The sequence below is a fragment of the Aythya ferina genome (genome assembly GCF_964211825.1).
Source record: "Aythya ferina genome assembly, chromosome: 3".
Lineage (NCBI taxonomy): Eukaryota > Metazoa > Chordata > Aves > Anseriformes > Anatidae > Aythya > Aythya ferina.
Genome location: NC_140298.1, coordinates 50498968 through 50517740, shown reverse-complemented (window position 1 = coordinate 50517740; position 18773 = coordinate 50498968). Strand labels below are relative to the sequence as shown.

The 18773-nt window shown below is 39.2% G+C and overlaps 1 long non-coding RNA gene across 1 annotated transcript in view; it reads right to left on the bottom strand.

Annotated features, from left to right (window-relative positions):
- The window catches only part of LOC311433413, a 53524-nt gene that overhangs the window by 6333 nt on the left and 28418 nt on the right, over nucleotides 1–18773 (bottom strand). Inside the window, exons 2-3 of the long non-coding RNA XR_014690742.1 lie at nucleotides 8953–9008; nucleotides 64–254 (exon numbers count right to left, since the gene is read on the bottom strand). This is a non-coding gene — a long non-coding RNA (uncharacterized lncRNA). The remainder of the gene's footprint in view (nucleotides 1–63; nucleotides 255–8952; nucleotides 9009–18773) is intronic.

Below are 18773 nucleotides of genomic sequence, written 5' to 3'. Positions count from 1 at the left end.
CGGTTGGTAACTGGTTGTTCCTGCACAGCTGTGCCTAGCTGGGCCAACCCCAGTATCACTTACCGTGATACAGTCCCATACTGACAGTGGAGGTATCTCCTTTTCCATAGGTGAAGCAATGCAAGTATGAGGAAGGGAAATGCAGAGGATGATACATGAGGCCTTTTAATTTATTCAGGGAAATTTCAAGGAATCCTGTAATTCATAAGCCAACATTGATCACCTGAGAAAGAGAGCAGTCCCACAAACTATTCCTGAAAAGAAAAAGATGTAAAACAAATATGCAACTATTTTTAGAGGACATAACAGTATAATAACAAAAGTTATTGATGGATGCACTTTTGTCAGAGCAGCTCAATAACATTATCAACTAAATCACATCCCCAGTCTTTTACAGTTTTCCTACTGTATTGGAAGCTAGCCTTCCAATTTTTATTTGGTCCAATAAAAGAGATTGAATACAGTTTTATGTCATATTTTGGTACGTTTTGAAGTTGTTTCCTACTTAGAAGGAGAAATACTCACTGGAAATATCCTAAAGAAAACCCAAAGCTTTTCTTTCCAACCTCTTTCTTAAAAATACCAGGGACTGCTCTGGAAGTTATCATCAGTTAAAAGTGCTATTACTGGTCTGTCCACTGGAAATTATCTTAAAGTCATTTCTTGTGGAATTACATGATACAGTTACATCAAAGGTGAATTTGGTCCTGACTACAAGAAGAAAGGACAGAATCACGGTGGACAGTGTGGTATTTACATCTGAACATATGGCTTACTGTAGTGGGTTTATGTGGCACGGTTTTGGTAGCAGGGGGCCATAGGGGTGGTTTCTGTGAGAAAGATCTAGAAGCTGCCCCATGTTTGGGAAGGGCCCCATTGTTTTCCAGAGCTGAGCCAATAAGCGATGTTGTTTTGCGCCTCTGTGAGAGCATATTTAAGACACTGAAAAAAAACGCTGCGCCACACAGCAGCTGGGAGAGTGAAGGGAGTGAGGAACAGCCTTGCAGGTGCCAAGGTCAGTGCAGAAGGAGGGGGAGAGGTGCTCCAGGCGCCAGAGCAGAAGTCCCCTGCGGCCTGTGGTGAGGACCATGGTGAAGCAGGATGTCCCCCTGCAGCCCATGGAGTACCACGGTGGAGCAGGGTTCCACGCTGCAGCCTGTGGAGGAGACCACGGTGGAGCAGGTGGCCCTGCACCGACAGAGGCTGCCACCTGTGGAAGACCCCTGCCGGAGCAGATTCCGGGCCGGACCTGTAGCCTGTGGAGAGGAGACCACGCAGGAGCAGGTGACCTGGCAGGAGCTGCTGCCCGTGGGGGAGCCAGGTTGGAGCAGTTTTCTCCTGAGAGATGGACCCCGTGGTACGGACCCATATCTGGAGCAGTTCTGGAAGAGCTGCTGCCTGTGGGAAGCCCACGCCGGATCAGTTCATCAAGGACTGCATCCCGTGGGTGGGACCCCACAGCAAGGGGATGAGAGTGACCGAGAAGGAGCGGCAGAGAAAAAGTGCTGTAGACTGACCATAACCCCCATTCCCCCGTTCCCCTGCGCCACTCGGGGGGAGGAGGTGGAAGAGGGTGGATGGGGGGGAAGGTGCTTTTGTTTTTTTTTTTTCCTTTGTTTCTCACTTCTCTCGCTTGTTAGTAATGAGCAATAAATCTTACTATCTTCTTATGCTGAGTCTGTTTTGCCCGTTACAATAATTATTGCATGATTTTCTCGTCCTTATCTCAACCCTTGAGCCCTTTTCACATATTTTCTCCCCATTCCTCTTTGAGGAGGGGGAGTGAGAGAGTGGCTGCGGTGGAGCTCGGCTGCCCACTCAAGTGGAACCACGACACTTACCAGTGGACTTGGAATTGTTCACTTTGTGTCTGCATGGAGAGCATGAGGGAAACGCATTAATAGTGGAAGGAATTAAAAAGGCAGAGGCTAAGAACAGCTATCCAGTGAGGTGCAGCCGTTATATATATAACCAGAGCACTTGCCATGAAGTCATTAAAAAAACAAAAAAAAACAAAACAAAACAAAACAAAAAACAAATAAAAACAAACAAAAAAAACCCCACTGCTTTATAGCTGGTCCTTGAGAGAAATTCTCATTTGAATTACTAGTTGTTGCTGAGAAACTTTGCAGTGACGTGCTTTTATATTAAAGTGTAGATAAACTTGGGCTCCTGTTGTAGAAAAATTCCACTCTGTGGCTGTCTCTGAAAGAGAGGAGGCTTGAATTATTTTTTTTTATTCAGTTCCCTTGTACTGGTAACCTTGACAAGAACAGACTAATGTGGTTGGGTCAGCCTTACTTGTCAAGAGCAGCTTGTCTGTGGCAAGGCTGTGTAGATGCTGGGCACCTGGTCTGTGTTGGGCTGGAGGGGTATGTGTACTCGGGAGGGCAACCAGCCAATGTGACTGTGCCTAACAGATATGATGAAGGAAGCTGGAGTTGCATGAGAAATGTTTTATGGGCAGAGTTTTGACCCTCATCAAGCCAAGCAGTTATTAAGACTGGGACTATGGGCCACTCTGCTGATGCAATGGGCTTTGTTCACTTTTATGTACAGGACTATTTTATATTTTCCAATTAAAGTTGTTTGTCATTTGATCTTCCAGAAGACTCTCCTATGATCTCAAAAATTTGAAGAATACCTGGAAAGCAAAGGGGAAGGTTACAGCCTGAGTCCCTAAACCATAAGAATAGACACATTTTTAGACAGGGAAGATTTAAAGTAAGACCACTTGGAAAACTAACTCTGGCAGTCACCATTGACATCTGGTACAAGGTTATAAAATAAAAAGGGGAAGAGATTGAAACATATGACCTCAATGAAATAGCTGCTCTTGTGGCATGGTGTCCATGTGGAATAGTATAAGATAAATATACTTAAATAAGAAGAAAATAGACTGACCACTACTCTCAGGATGCAATAAAATACCAAAGAATATTATTCCTCTCTCTTACACTCTGTAAGTGTATTACAAGTAGAATGAGGACTGAACTTGAAGAACAGAATAATACTTTAAAGAACAAATAATAGGAAATTGGTTTCTTTTTTTCCTGTTTTTATTTTTTTATTTTTTTTTTTTTTTTCAATATATATAAATATTGTCTCATATCACTTCTATTGTTCTTCATCTAAAGTGCAAGAGAGCCTCAATGTGTATGTGTGATGCCAAAATACTCTTCGGATTAGAATTAATATTCTACCCTTGTAACACAGAAGTCATTCAAAAACTGTCATAAATGATATACCTAATACCATAAAACAGTTCTGAGACTGGATGAAGTGAGGGCTTGAGGATTCTTTTTTATATTTCTTGAGTTCTTATAGGGCTTTCTCTGCCACAGAATCTTAAAAGTTGTGACCTTAAGAATTTATTCCCATAATACTTTTATGTTATTATGTCTAATTTGATAGATAAGAAATAGGGGCCCAAAGAGTTCAAGGAATAAGTCTATGAGACATAACAGTTTGGAGTCCTAGAGTCTTAGTGGTCTTCCTCAATCTTTCTGCTTAGCTCTTTGAGGTTACAGCCTATATAGTACACCCATTCTGCCTCTTGAATATGCTCTTCCACTATATAGATCTGAAATCACTAGGTAACAAGAACACATCTAACCTCTCAGAGCCTCAAAGTGGTAATTTGAGTCTGGTCTCCTCTCTAAGAACTGTTAATACTTTTTATTCATTTATTGTCATCAAATACGTGCTTGGCTGAGGTTGGATTATACTAGAAGGACTCTCTCAAGAATGGTTATTTTAAATTAAAAAAGTAGTTATGCCTTCTGAGTCTTTCAGGGCCCCAGCTCTGTGAAGTGGTTTGGTACTTCAGACCACTAGGCTAAGTAGGCTAACATCTGGAGTCCTGTGTCAAGTGAAGTTGTGTGTTACTCAGTAGAAGGGTAAAATTTAAGAATGCAAACTTGTATCTGAAGCATTTACCTTTTACAAGCTCAATGCTCAAGCTATTGGAAACATCCCAGTAAAACGACAGCTTCCCCACAGAGGAGAGAAGGTCTTAGGCTGTTGCCGTTCAAGCATCTGATTAAAAACTGTGCTTTCAGACTGTGAACTAGAGTCATGGCAACCCAGAAGGTGAGTCCTTTTGTATGTCTAGCCTTATACGCCTGGCCCAGCTGGGCAGCAAACTGAATAAAAGGCTGCAGCCCAGATGGATAATTGACTAGAGGACAGAGCTGGGTCATTCACACTGAGAAAGAATCACTTTGTTTACAGTTAGCCATATTCAAGTTAGATATCTGTTACTGTCACATAAGTATCTCCTTAGCTGACAGGAAAAGATAAGACTAAACAAAATGCTCTTAAGTGCCTCTATGGTTTATGAAATGTTCCTGGATGAATGAACAGAAAAAAACCCCTAACTTTTTCATGGCTAGAGCTGGAAAATACAAATTCTCTCCCCTCACCCCCTGCTTTTTTTTTTTTTTTTTTTTTTTTTTTTTTTGTAAGATTAGTATTACCAAGAGTAGATGCTAAAGCAATACTGTGAAATACCTGGTTTTCATCAGCAAGAAATCTACCATTCACACATCAGTCATATGTATGCTTATTTAGGCTAATAGCCAAATGACATGGCCTTAAAGTCAGAGATATCTCCCTAGTAGGAAAACAGTCTCAGTTAGAAATGTTGATAGGTTAAGTAAAAGCACCTGGACTGGTTGAAAGAGAAACCTGCTTTAGGGATCATTTAGAGCATACTAAAAAAAAATCTTTTGTATCCTCCTGAAATATGTACAGTATAGTTCCATGAGACAGCACCAGACAAAAGCGAAGTGTGTGTGGGGGGCTTTGTTTTGTTTTCACACACAATTTGCATATAATGTGAGGATAACTATCAAAGACAGCATTTAGATAGTTGAAAGAATTAGTTTTTCCAGTGCATTCCTGCAAAGTTCTGTTTTCCAGCAAATTCTTTAGAAACCATTTTCTCAGAGTAGAGCAAATGGATTGCCAGAAATCATGAAAACAAAATGACTGTCACCATTGATTAATGAAAATAATATACATGCTTGTAGGCGCACACTCACTAATCACATTTTCCATATACAAGCCCTAATCTTATATTTACATTCAAAAATACTTATTTTGCATAAAAGGGAACAACAAAAGAAGCTAAAAGGAAATACTCTGTGGGAGAATGCAGTCTGCATCTCCTCTGCAGCAGCCTGTGTCTGAACTGAAGATGTGACAGTAGCAGTCTCCAACTGATACCAGATTCCTAGTGACTGAATGGGGTTATACAAAGAAAAGAAGAGCATGATATTTCCTACACATCATCATGCTCTTGAATTCTCCAGACCAGGAGGTAAAAGCGATGGTTAACAAACTGATGAAAGTTAAGCATTAACAAGTAACTCTTTCTTTGATCTTTTAGCAACATTAAGCCCTCCAATTCTCTAAAATAGACACAGTGAAGACAGGACTGATGTAATTCAGTGCACTGTGTATTTTTAGACACTACAAATTGTACTCAAGACAAATCCCAGCCACACACTTTTAGACCTAGGTTCCCCACCTTTCTTCTTTTCTAACAGTCTCAACAATTTCCAAATTTCCAGATGGGCTGTGCACGTCCCATCTGTAGCTAGGGAAACAACAAAATCAGACAGCTCTGCATACAGCACAGTGGCCATCCTCTCCTCTTCTCCCTTCTTTAAGCCTTAGGCCCAGCTGGCACCAGATACCTCATTGTGCAGATGGTGGCCTTCCCACTCTTGCAGTCCTTTCTTTTCCTTGGCAAAGACTGCCAGCTTTCTGGTGAACATCTAAATTAATTTATCTTTGGGAGTGATGTCACATCTTCAGTCCTATCATGAAGCCCTAGTGAATAGTAATAAAAAGGAAAGGAACCAAGACTTGAAGAACATGTTTTGTGTGTATGCTTTGTTTGGTTTGGGTTTTGTTTTTTTCTTCATTCCCCAGTTTCTGCTATAAACCCAAAGCACACAGCCTTAGGTAAATTAGGTTTAATAAGAATGCAACCTGCAACCAGACATAAGTTTGTATGGCACATAACAAATAACCTCTTTTGCCTTTTCATTATTTGCATGAAACTCTGAGCATATGGAAATGACAAGCAGTAATTGCAGAGCAGCCAGCACTTCCATAGCTGGTTGGACTGTTCTCACATTGAAAATCTTCTCACTTCCTTTCTGACAGTGCACTTGAACCAAAATCTCAGATCCAAACTTCCTCTTGAACTTTGCAAAGTTCAAACGAACTAGTGCTGAACTGTGCAGTGGCAGACCATGGAGAGCAAATGCATTATGGAAGTGTTGCACTATCTGAAATGGCTAAGAACAGAGCCTTACATTATTGTAACTGCATCCAGGGAAGGCACGCAAAATAGCTGTAGGCAAGGGGCTTGTTTTTCCAGTCATTCTGAAGTATTTTTATCTCAATTTCATCTATGTAACAAGCTTTGAGAGTTAGAAAGGAATGCAAACCTGGAAAGGAAAGCCCTCCTGCAAAGGAGTCCCAACACTTTCCTTCCTCTCTGTTCTGGTTTCTCCCTCCACTGCACAAGCCAGCAAAACACAGCTGGGAGATTTGCTGGCTTTGGCACTGTTGAGGGACTCCATCATAACTTCACGTGTAGGATGGGAATCTTCTTTTCTCTGCCTTTACGACATGATGAAGAGAGCCAAGAAATGGCTAGCTGGCAAGCAGGTTTTTCTCCACTCTTAATAAATCTATATGCACATTTAGTGTTTCTAAGTGTGTAGAATTCTATTTAGTGTTGGAATTTTAGGAATATTCTTTCTGTTGGTACTTTCTGGTACAGTACAAATTACCGATTGTATACAATCATATATTTGACCTAAAACCAAATCTTAAAGTGCATGATCCCTAGAAAGCATGATTTAATTATCCTCTGCTAGCAAGGGCAGCAAAGACAAAGTTTTTATGGGAAAAGCTTCTGGTTGGGCATGGACTAACAAGGGTATTTTGTGGCAGGGTCAGTTGTGTTTTGACCACACAACTAAGAAACATACTCTCACTTCCCTCTCAGTGACTTCTCTTACCCAGCATCCTGACTGTCTCAATTCAAACTACCAAGGGAAAACCTACATTTCCTATTGCTGAGAACCTGTCAGTCACTTATAACCACTCACTTCAACTAGAAAACATTAGTCTGCATTTTTGTGAATAACTCCCTTAGATATGAAGGGTCAGTGGAACAGTATCTCTCTCTTACATTGCCAGCTACTCATCCATATGAAATATCAGTTCAGTAAGAAATTACATAAATAAGCCTGTGTTAAAATTTGTCTTTACAGAAGTCCTTCTGATTCATCTAGATTTAGTTAAAAAAATTTATATTTTGTACAATGTGATTATTCTTTAGATAAATAATTTTCCTTCCTTTTTGAAAGGAGACTTTTTCTCCATTTCCTTAAGATCTTCTGACTTATAAGAGAAATGTTCTTAGATTCACATTTTGAGCGGCAATCTTTCTTTGCAATGTTTATGACCCTGACAAAAAGAGAAAAATTTTAAAGATTTAAAGTTATTGCTAGAGTTTTTCATAGGTGAGTTTCTCAAGGAAATCTAATATCAAGCAAAGATTCTTTATTTCTAACAAAACTTGATTTTGGATCTGGACTCCTTATGGAAATAATACCATAATACCAAAGAAATAGTAGGGATGTTGGAAAACAGAGGCCGTAAACAGAGGAAATAATTCAATTTTGAATAGGAAGGAGCTGGAACAACCAGAATCATACAGGAAAATGAGGACAGAAAACCTAGGACAGTGAAATGACACCTCATATATTATTTTCTCATTTCAATAGACAGCAGTTAGGAAGACAACATTGAATTGGTTGGGTCATAGCAAGAATAGACTCTTTTTCCTTTTGCAAAGAATCAGCCATCACCAGTTCTTCAAAAAACTCATCAACTCAAGCACCAGACAACATTCTGTGGGTTGTACTTCATTTAACTTCACAACTGTTTTTAAAACAAATACTGAAGTGCCATTTTCCACTTTTATAGTGCACATCTACCTTCTGGTAAGAACTCTAATTTTCCCAGAACTTAAGAATGATGTACATGTATTTAAGTGGGAATTCAGGACACTGTATTTGTACATACCATGAGGCAGAGCAGGTGGGAAGGGAGTGGGGAATTGGTGATGAAGGATAATTAATGGTCTGGACTATGTATTGCCAATTTCTTCCATTTGAGGAAGAGTCAACATCAGGAGTAATGTTTACAGAGGCTAGGAATTTAGAACCTGGGAACATCTGGTGTTTTTTGTTTTTGTTTTATTTTTTATTTTTATTAACAAGCATATCTATATGGCAAAATGAAAAGAAAAATGTAAAAACTGGATTTGGTAACTATAAGAGCCTCCTCTTTACAGGAAGTGTGTTTTTCATTCTCCCTCCCTCTTTTTTTTTTTTTTTTTTGTAAAGATATATAATTTTTTTTTTTTTTAGCTTTTGATTACATAACCCTGTAATGCTTTGCTGCTTTTTTAATTAGTCTGTTATCGTTATCTTTCAAGCAGCATTTCTGAGCAATCCTGCATGTCTTTTAATCTATTCTGTTCAGCGCAAACTCTGTGACTTGTTTTCTATACAAGTATTTTCCAAACAAAAAACTGTCATCATCCTTTGTGTCTTAAATTGTATGCTCAGCAATAGAAAGAAGGCATGACAATTCTAACCTTCTCAGGTATTTGTAGTCAATGCAATATTGCAAAACATCAAAAGCATTTGAGCAAAAATTTTAAAAGCATGCAGAGAATGTGAGCTACTTTAAAACACTGAGCTTGCAGTGATTGGTACATCCAGCAACAATACTCTACCATGGCCTTTTAAAAGCATTGAATGCCTAGTGAAAAATGCCATACAACTTGGAAGCCAATTTTTAAGCATTTTGTGTGTGGCTTCTCTTTGTAAAGGAAGGAGAAAGATAAGCTGTTACCTTGAAAGCATTCTGTAAGAGGCACGCTGCAGCTACAGTTGTACCGTGACTTTTCTCTGTAAATTAAACAGCAAATTTCCACAATTACCTAAACAGGTAAATGCTGAATCTTAAACCTTCAGTAGGTCCTTTCAAAACTACTTCTGTTTTTCTTCTTTCAGGGAGCTTTGGTTTCTCTAATAGCCACAAGAGTGTGGAAAGAAAAGCAGTGCATAAAGGTGAATTCATTAGTTTTTACTCCAACAACAACAACGACAAAAGGACTAGAGCTGCAGCTTTTGGAGAAAGAAACGAGATACAGGACAAAGGGCAGGCTTAAGGCAGGGCTTTGTCCAGGATACGGTTTTAGTCTTTCCATTTGAGACTAAGCATGTTAGCTAGGTTAGTTTGGGCTCAGTTACATCTATCTTAAATACCCAGACTTTCAAAAACTGATTACAATGGGCACAGGAATTCTGAAAAAGGAAATAAGTAGTAGTATAGAGATTGTCTATATCACCATGCTTGAGGAGCCCAGGATGTTAATTCTCTGGAATGGTTGCCATACACATAGAACTGTATTCAAGTCTGCATATGACTCACTCTTTGCTTTACTTGGGGGAAAGGCTTCTGCCCCACTGCACCCACCCAGAATCCCACAGACTCTGTATATGCACTATAGGGCATGCCCTACAGCTGTGGTGGCTTCCCCAACGCTGAGCGTCTTCTGAAAGGAGACCAAAGCCAGAAATAGGCATGACTGTAAGGCCTTACCCTGCTTGTACATGGGCTATCCTCACTAGTAAGGGTGGTTTCTCCTTACTGTTTGCTGGTCCCTTCCCCTATCTTACCCCAGTGCAAAAGAATCAGCCCAGGTCCTCTACAGTCACAGAATAGGAAGCTCAATTCTCACAATCATCATGAATTTACACCAGGCTACCCACTGGCTATCTACTTGCCTGGTTAGTGCCTACGCTAACACTGGTTAGAGTGGGTTGCATTTTATTTACACATTTTTTATGTATGTATTTTAACCTTTAGTCCATGAAATAGTAAAAACATAAATAACCAAGGACATTGATTCCTGCTCTACAGCTAGCATCCGTATCATCCATGCAGTCAACCTTCCTTTCATCATGTGAGCTGCATACACAACTGCCTGTTAGTCTGGGGGCTGACATCTAACCTCCTGTTATTTTATAGGAAGATTCCAGTAAGACTTTGACATTTCAAGCTGGTGTGAAGTGCTGTGGTCCAACTTGCTCCAGGTTAGCATGGTCGTCTTCCATTTCTGAAGCCAACATGACACAGGATGCTGGTGCTGCCAGTCTCCCCTCCAGGCAGTTCATCAGCTCAGTGGCCTGCTGGCTCTGCTTACACGCCACAGTACACGTTGTGATTTGCTGCTTTGGGTCTGATATGGAATTTGAAGTTCAAGTCCTGGGGGGTTAAGTATCAGATATTTTGTTGTGTGTCAGGTCCAAAATATTTTCTGTCCTGATGCGCCTGAAATGACTTATCAGTGTGCTTTCTTTTTATAAAGCAAACAAAAAACAACACACCAGCAAACCCAATACCTTGCACTGAGACCTGATTAAAAATAGTGATGGCAATTTTTCAGAAATGTATTTTGTTCTGTATCTTTGTATATCACTGGAATTTCATGAAAGAAACCAGACGTTTTGGATGCCTCCAATTCTGCATTTGTTTCTTACCACATTAATGAAGGCTGTTTTTCCCTGTTATAGATACGCAGCACTTCTTGAGAAGCTAGGTACCCAGAAAACCTCTAAATACATTCTGAAAATTTGAAACTTGGTTACATTAAGACCTTAGTCCTGTATTTCTTTGACAGAGCTCCCTTTCATTTCTATTATCATCTGATACAAAGTCTGTTGTTTCTCTCCTACTTTTGCTTTCTGCATCTATTATTTTAAGTTCTTCAGCACAAGACCTCTGCTCACATGTTGTCTGTAGCACACTGTAAAGAAGCTACAGGAGTAGAGGTCTTGTTTGTCATTGTGTCCAGGTCCCACCTTCCCTGTATCACTCCCAACATCAGAACTCTGGAGCATGGTCCAGTGCTGAAGATATAGCTCTGACTGCACAAGATGAACAAAAATTTTGGCAGAAGAACAATCATCTGGAACAAATATAAACTGTAAGGAGAATTATGCTTCCAACAAATTTTTTTCCTCAGCTTGCTGTACACAGATAATGTGACCAGCCAGCTTGCTTTTCCATGGTACTGCTCCTTTCTCTCCTGCCTTCTCTATGAAGATGTCCCTGCCATATCTTCACTGGACACTGAGTATCTGCAGCATTATAGCACCAAAAAAAACAGCCTAGCTCCAGGGACAAAGTTTTCACTGTAAGAAGTGCCAAATGGAAGACTGCATCATGTGCTTGTTTTAAAGGGTTACAGAAATAGACTTTCTGACAGATTATCTCTGTGGAATCAGCAACTCTTGTATTCCTTTCATAGGCACTTTATTGCTACTGATGCCCAGCCTTGCTCATTTGGCATCCTGTGCTGCCTTTGCATCAAGACACAAAGCAGGCTTCCTCTTCACTGCACTGGCTGCACATATGCAGAGGCAGAAGGACTGAGAATGCAGTGCATCCCCTACCACCAACCAGCTTATCAGCACCCTGTACTACTGCCAGGACAGCCCGTGGCTGGTGACTGCATGGAGAAAGCCTAGTTTCTGAAGGGTCATCTCAGCAGGGCAGAGGGCTGGCAGCCCAGAAATAGCAGAAACAACTGTATCAGGAGAATTTTAGAAGTCACGGGAAACATTTGAAGCTGGAGCTTGCCAAAAACAGGATGGAATAGTACACAGCAAAGGTGACTTAGAGGAAGCCCATGCCTCCCCCCAGCCTCATCCCCAATTCAGACCTCATTATGTCTCTGGTTTTCCCCTTTAATATCATCACAAACCCTCCTCTTATTTGTTTTCTGAAGATAGGGTACAATGTATGAACATAAAACAACAGAAAACTTAAAAAAAAATAAGCCTTTCCTGGGTACTTGCCATCCATAGGTCCTCCTGCAAGTGCCAGCAGGACATTGAGGAAGACAAAGAACACAAAGCCACCCCTGCCTGCAAGCACCAGGGTAGCTGAGATTGTAACAGTTCCTCCTTTTGCATAAGCAACCCTGTTGTAAGTAAGCGGCTTGAGACAGTACAGAGCTGGCCAACTCCTTGCCAGGGGATGTGCTTGTCTGCACTGCCCCAGAGGCATAGTCCAGACGTTATCCCTGCCTGCACTACTCTGCCCATCCCTGCCTGCTCTGCTCACCTCCTGGGTCAACAGGGCTCCTTGCAGAGCTGCACATCAGCACGTGTTGGGGTGCCCATGCCACCATCCTCCTCCTCTGCTCCTCCTCTGGCCATCTCAATGCTGCCAGCATCACTGCGGCAGCCCATAAACCCCTTTGCTTGAGGCTGCAGGGACAGGAGGTCACATGTTCCTCCTTACTGAGCATCACACACATCTCCACATGGTGGTAGGAAGGAAGATGGGGCATTTGTTTGCACAGGATGTCTTTTTTTTTTTTTTTTTTGAGAGCACTTAAAGACTTAAGCTAAGCCAAAGCCAAGCAAAATTTTCCCACCAAAACCATAGCAAGAAGCAAAGTCAATAAGGAAATGAGTTAACCTTGTGAAAACCACAACTAGTTATGGGATTGAAGAGGATTATTGCAGTTTAAGTAACCTTAAGAAGCATTATCTATCTTGTTTATACTTGTGTCAGATGCAAGGTAGAGAGGTAGACTGTGAGTCATGGCTGTCAGTCCATCAGAAAAAAAAATAAAATAACCTTCTGTGAAGGACCTGGTGAAACACCAGTACCCAGGATGAAATGCACCTCTTCTCCAAGTTTTATTCGGATGCTCTTGTTATCCAGGAAGCATATCCTTCTAAGAGATCAAATACCATGCTTTTGAGCATTGAAGCTGAACTGAAAGTGAGTCAGAGCTGGGATGTTACTGGACTGAAAGAGACAATTCAACACCAGTAATAGAATTTTTGCTGAGAAGAGGCTGCAATTTATCTCATGGAATATGCTTCTTTCCAGGATGAGAAAATCTTTATTAGGAAATCCAGTCTTTTCAAAAGATACTATGTTTTTGACCTGCCACTGGTTGCACACTGCATTGACTGATTTGTATTGACATCTGTTACGTAATCTGCATGTTGGAAGAGTAACCACTCTGTTCCAGCTCACGTTATCTAAGTGTTCAAATATATAGACATGTACATGTATATCCATGCCGAATCTACTTTAATTTTCTCTGAGCAGATACACACAAAGTTTGCTAGAGGACAGTCAATTCTAATGATGAAACATTTCCCCTTTTGTTTGAAATGAAAAATAACCTGAAAACCTTTCTCTGGTAATAAACCCATCTTTGTAGCATACTTTTTTTTTTTTTTAAAAACAAAACAAAACAAAACAAAACAAAACAAAACACTTGGAGTACTCACAAAGAAAAACCTCATCAAGATATCAAAAATATATATTTTGAAGCACAGAATATAGCAGCATGCTCTTTGATGAATAGGACTTGCTCCATTTTTAAGCAGAAAGTGTCTAATGACGCTTTTTAAGAGATGCAGGCTGGCAAAGCAGAATTGCAGGTTATTTGCATCCCAGCCTCAAGCTGCCAACAGGTTTTACCCACACACTGAATATTCATATACACTCAGGACTGATAATTAGATCAAATTTATATTTATCTCTTTGATCAGAATTTTATCTTTGTTATTCCTCATTTGTTGCCTAAATTAATAATGGATCTTTGTTTTATTCTTGGACTATAATATTTAGTAGAAGGAATCGCGTAGTTTTGATTTGTTAAATATATATATAATCTTATGAAGTGTGTCATAGTAGGAACAACCGGTTCCTCTGCTCTTTCATGCATCCTGTTGTCTCTTTGACCTTGGGAAAATTTCATTTCAAATTAATCAATCACATTCACAAGAAACACCACACCTCAACCAGAAACCACCACCTGAAACAGAAAACATATTTTGTTAGAAAGCCACTAAATACAAAATAATAAAATATTAATATATAAAATATATTTATAATATATTATATATATTATATATTTATAATATAATAAATATAAAATAATGTGGCTGTTTACAAAAGACTTTACTTGCGTGAGAGAAATCTGGGATTCCGTGAAAATGGAGGAGGACAAAGGTGTGTGACAGCCTGCAGATTGTTAATTTCAGCACTACCTTTTCTTTTAAAACCTGATGTTCCCTTCAAGGGAGTTCTAGTCTCTCTTAAGTGAGAAGTAGCAATATATGATCACAGGAGTTCTTGGGATAGGAGAGAAGAGCTATAGAAAAAAAATATCTAGCCTATTTTTTTTTTTCTTCTAATTAAACATGTCTAATTTTCACTTATGAAAACTGGCTGGAAAATCAAAATGAAAGCAAACAAAATCTGACTTTGTTGGATGGCACGGTTTTAATGAAATTTGAAAAAAGTTTTCAAATCAGACTTACAGTTTCCATTAATATCTTCATTTGAATGCAAAGCTATTAAAAATAAATGCGAAATTTTCTATACCAATAACAACAGCCCCGGAGGTATTTCCCTTTTCACAACATGAGCCCAAATTCATGGCATAGTACAATTAAGCTAGATGGAAAAAAAAAAAAAAATTAAGCGTAGGATGTGAGTCAATCAGGCATCTCATAGTTATTATTCTTTAACTTTTGATATTTCTTGTTCCCAAATATGACTTTTTAATGCTGTAGAAGTCCTGATTTATTTTGTTTGGCTTTAGATACACCACACCTTATTTATGCATGTAATCAGCTCATACTCTGTACTTGGACTGTGCCTCTTTGAAAGAGGGAACTCACCAGCAACACACTGGAGGTCCGATTCATCTCTTAAAAGACATTTTTCTCTTCCAACTACTGGGAGCCTGGGTTCCCTAACCTTGGCTGCTATTAAGAGAACGCAGCTCTGTAATATATCTTATTCCCAGCCAATCAGAAAGAACTGATATTACAAGTGAGCCCATCCTCATATGTGCTTAGTTCAGTTCTGCAGCCTGAAAGTACCTGGAGAGTGCAGAAGTTGTTGGTAATGCAGATGATCTCCCTTACTCCACTATGTTTTAATTATATAACAGCAATGACATTTTCAAGGAAAATGTGCTATTTATAAGGGGGAGACATTATTGTTCTTCTGAAAATGTGAGTTTTGCTGAACCAGAGAAACAAAAAGCAATAAATGAATGAAATTACATAATTTTGAGATCAGTTGGCAAGTGTTTATACACATATCCAAGACCCTTTAAATTTATTATACCCATTTGTTAACTCCCATCATAAAAAGAAAGATGTGATTGTCTGATCTTTGTTTATGAAATGGAATATAGTGTTTGTGTAGCCTTAGATCAAGCTGAACTATGACCTTGCAGACCATGCAAGCAAAAAAAAAGTCATTTCTGGACTACTAATAAACTGGGATTCAACTTATTTTGATTCACTGGAAACTCTTGATCATTTCTCTTATTTTGCTACCAACAGACGCTGCATAAACTTCATGGCTTCCTTGTCATTTTAGCTAGATCATGGCTTGGTGAAAGAATAAAGGTAGTTGCCTTTTTCTTCCTCCCTAAAAATACAACTCACACTGTGTCAATGTATGGCTGTTTTTGTCAGTGTTAATTTGAGTTTCAAAACATATGCATAGAGAACTAACGTAAGAAGTTTAAAACCAGTTACAGCATGAGCTCTTACCAGTTTCAAGAACTCACTGCCTTTGTCAGCTTTTGGAAATAAAGGTAAGTGAAATATAGGCCAATTATTTTTTCACTTTTAAAAAGAAAGCCATATTTCTGTTTTGCACTGAACGAAAAAAGAGGGTTTCTAAACTCTTTTGAAATCCTAATACTGTAAAGGGGAATAATTTGTTTTATGAAACTTAATATTTATGAAAATATTTTTATAATGCAGCCCCAGTATCAGTCTTTTGGTCTGAATGTGGAGTTGTATCCAATGTGCTTTTCGCAGATACAAATAGCAGGAGACAAAAGAGATGTCATTTTAATGCCAGGGCTATAGACATTCCAGTGACACTGATCAACTCACAAACAGCAGAGAAAAATGACATGCCTCTTCTAAAATGCCTAGCTTCATAAGTAAAAAAAAAAAAAAAAAAAAAGCGCATCAGTACATGTTAAGAAAAAATCACAAATATTACTTCTTACAAGCATTCATCAATTGATTTGCATAGTCAGGACATGCAACTCCTAGAACTATAGACAAAGTGTTATGTGGCCCCTGTGCACACTCACTGACTTCACACATATGATCTAGGTTATTGAAAGCTAAGGAAACAAATCCAGCTATAATTTCCCTGCAAAAGTAATGACAGATGGTTTATGTCTCCACAACTGTGAAACACTGCCTTTAAGTAAGAAGCACCTGCAGCTTTTCCAGTTAATGCTCAAACAGGGGCTCAGTGAGTAAAACAGTTCACCACAGATGACACCATGCTGCCATCTGTACTTGCTGAGGGCTTGCAAATCCCACTCCATGTGTGTGCCCGAGTGGGACTGCTTGGTACAAATCTCAAGTCTCTTGTGAGACTTGGTATCATGGACTTAGATACATGGTACCTTTTGAGGTAGGTTCCATTAGCATATTTGGGAGAACATTTTGTGATTCATTTTTAGAGTTACTTGCAGCCCATGCTCAGTTACATTTAGAGAAAACATTGCACCTCTAAAGCTCCCTAGAGTCTGCTTGACAGTCCCAGCACAGCTCCACAATTCAGTTATGATTCACAGGCATCCAGTTTTATGATAGGACTGGGCTACATTTCAATGACCTTTGGCTGGGTTTTCTGCAATACACCTCCAGGAACAGCTATGGCTTATGGCTGAGAATTGGTGAGCATGGCTGAGCTTTGATGAAAGTTTTTGAATCTGAACCATGAAACCAAAGTTTGGAATAAAATGTCCAACACTTCCTGAAAGCTGATAGCTACAGTTCTTTTAGAGCTAGTGTTTTTTGTAGCACATGAAAGAATCCTAATGTCAGTATGGTCCCTTCTAAGGTGCTGTGAATTGGAATAATTCTAGTGACCATCTCATAACACAATGGAAAAAATATTGTCTGTGCATCTCCACAAAATGTTTTTACCTTATTGGCTCACAATTCAACAGAATCACTGATGGCAGATTAAAATATCATCTTTCTCTGCCTAAGGCCACAAAGAATGAACCAAAGAGAATATTAGAAGAAAAAGTGAGTAAATGTATCAGACAGGAGAGTCAAGATATTTTAGATGTTGAATGCTACAAGATTATGAGTTACAACTAACAGTGAAGTAGCTGTCTTAACAGGAAGAAACTTCTGGACAAATCAGACTATCAGTATGCACCCTGCTTACCTCTCATGCTTTGTACTTGTATGTGTATATAATTGCTGTGTCAAATCTTACATTTACACCAAAATTATTACTACTTGCAGATTTTGTATTCAGTCAAATAAAAGACCAGAGATTTTCTGGCTTGGTAAATACTGCTGTATTTAATCCTTACAGAAGAAGGACTAACTGTCACAATTAAATTTGGCCTAGGAATTTGAAATCAGTTTAAGGCCACTAAACATTTTTTCTCCAAGTTCAGAAAGTTCCTAGCAATTTAATGTCACTAATCTCTTATTAGTTTGAAAATTTGTTCTCATGCATCTTCTTTGTGCAGGAATGCAGCCTTTTACCACTTCCATTGAATTCTTAGTCTAATTTTCTACAGTGAAGAAGTACCCTGTCTGTCCAATCTGCTCAGTCAAGCAGAGTAAGCTCTCATAACTGCTGACAAAAAGGTCACTTTGCTAGCATTTTGTTATTCTGTGTCTTTTCTAAGTCTTGATTTTTAACTTGACACTAAAAATAACTCATTTTGTGTTCTTCAGGCCTCAAAGGTTGCTAAACTGCTTTTTGAGTGCTTAGCATTTTTATTTTTATTTTTTTGAAGGTGATGGGTGATACTCTGCATGTAGTGAAAAATACTGAGTTATTTTGATGTCCATCCATGGAAGAATATGCATAGTCTCTACTTCTTCCCATCTTCTAGACACAGCTTAAGATAGAAATAAAATAGGAGCTACTTTTAATAAGAACAGTCAAAACTCCCCATAGGAAACTGCGGTTTATTCAGAACTGTAGCTTTTTAAAGCTATCTCAAAATACTTTTAATGGATGTAAGGTGCTACCCTCTACCACTTTGACCAAAATATCCTTGTTGCTAATGATTTTCCAGCCTGCTTCCTAATTCGTTTTAAGGTAGTTTTCACTGCCCATTCCAAACTACCTTGTAGTATTTGCAGTAAAGCTGCTAAGCAATAGCAACATGGGTCTCTCTTCAGGCAAGGTACACTGAACATCAAGAGTGCAATCTGTACTTACAGTCACTGAATCTTTTTGTTTCTACAGATTAAAGCTCTGCAATAGGAGCCTGCCCATCTTTTGGCTGCACTTGGAATATCATGAAAGTAAGCACTATATGCTAGTGCTCACCTCGATGAGAAAGGAGCTCAATCTTGCTCTCCCCGTAGTGTGCCAGAGAGATTGCCCTCTCCCAATACCTTTCCCTCCCGAGATATTGGACAAAAAAATAAGAGCAACTTTTACCTTTTATGTACCATTTTAAGTAGATCATGGGTAGGCTGAAAGCTCAATTTATGTCTGATTATTCAAACTACAGTAGGTTTTTACAGCTTCTCAGGGTACTGCACCATACTCATCTCTGGCTTCACACTGAAGTACAACACTCTTCTGCCCAGAACTCTAGA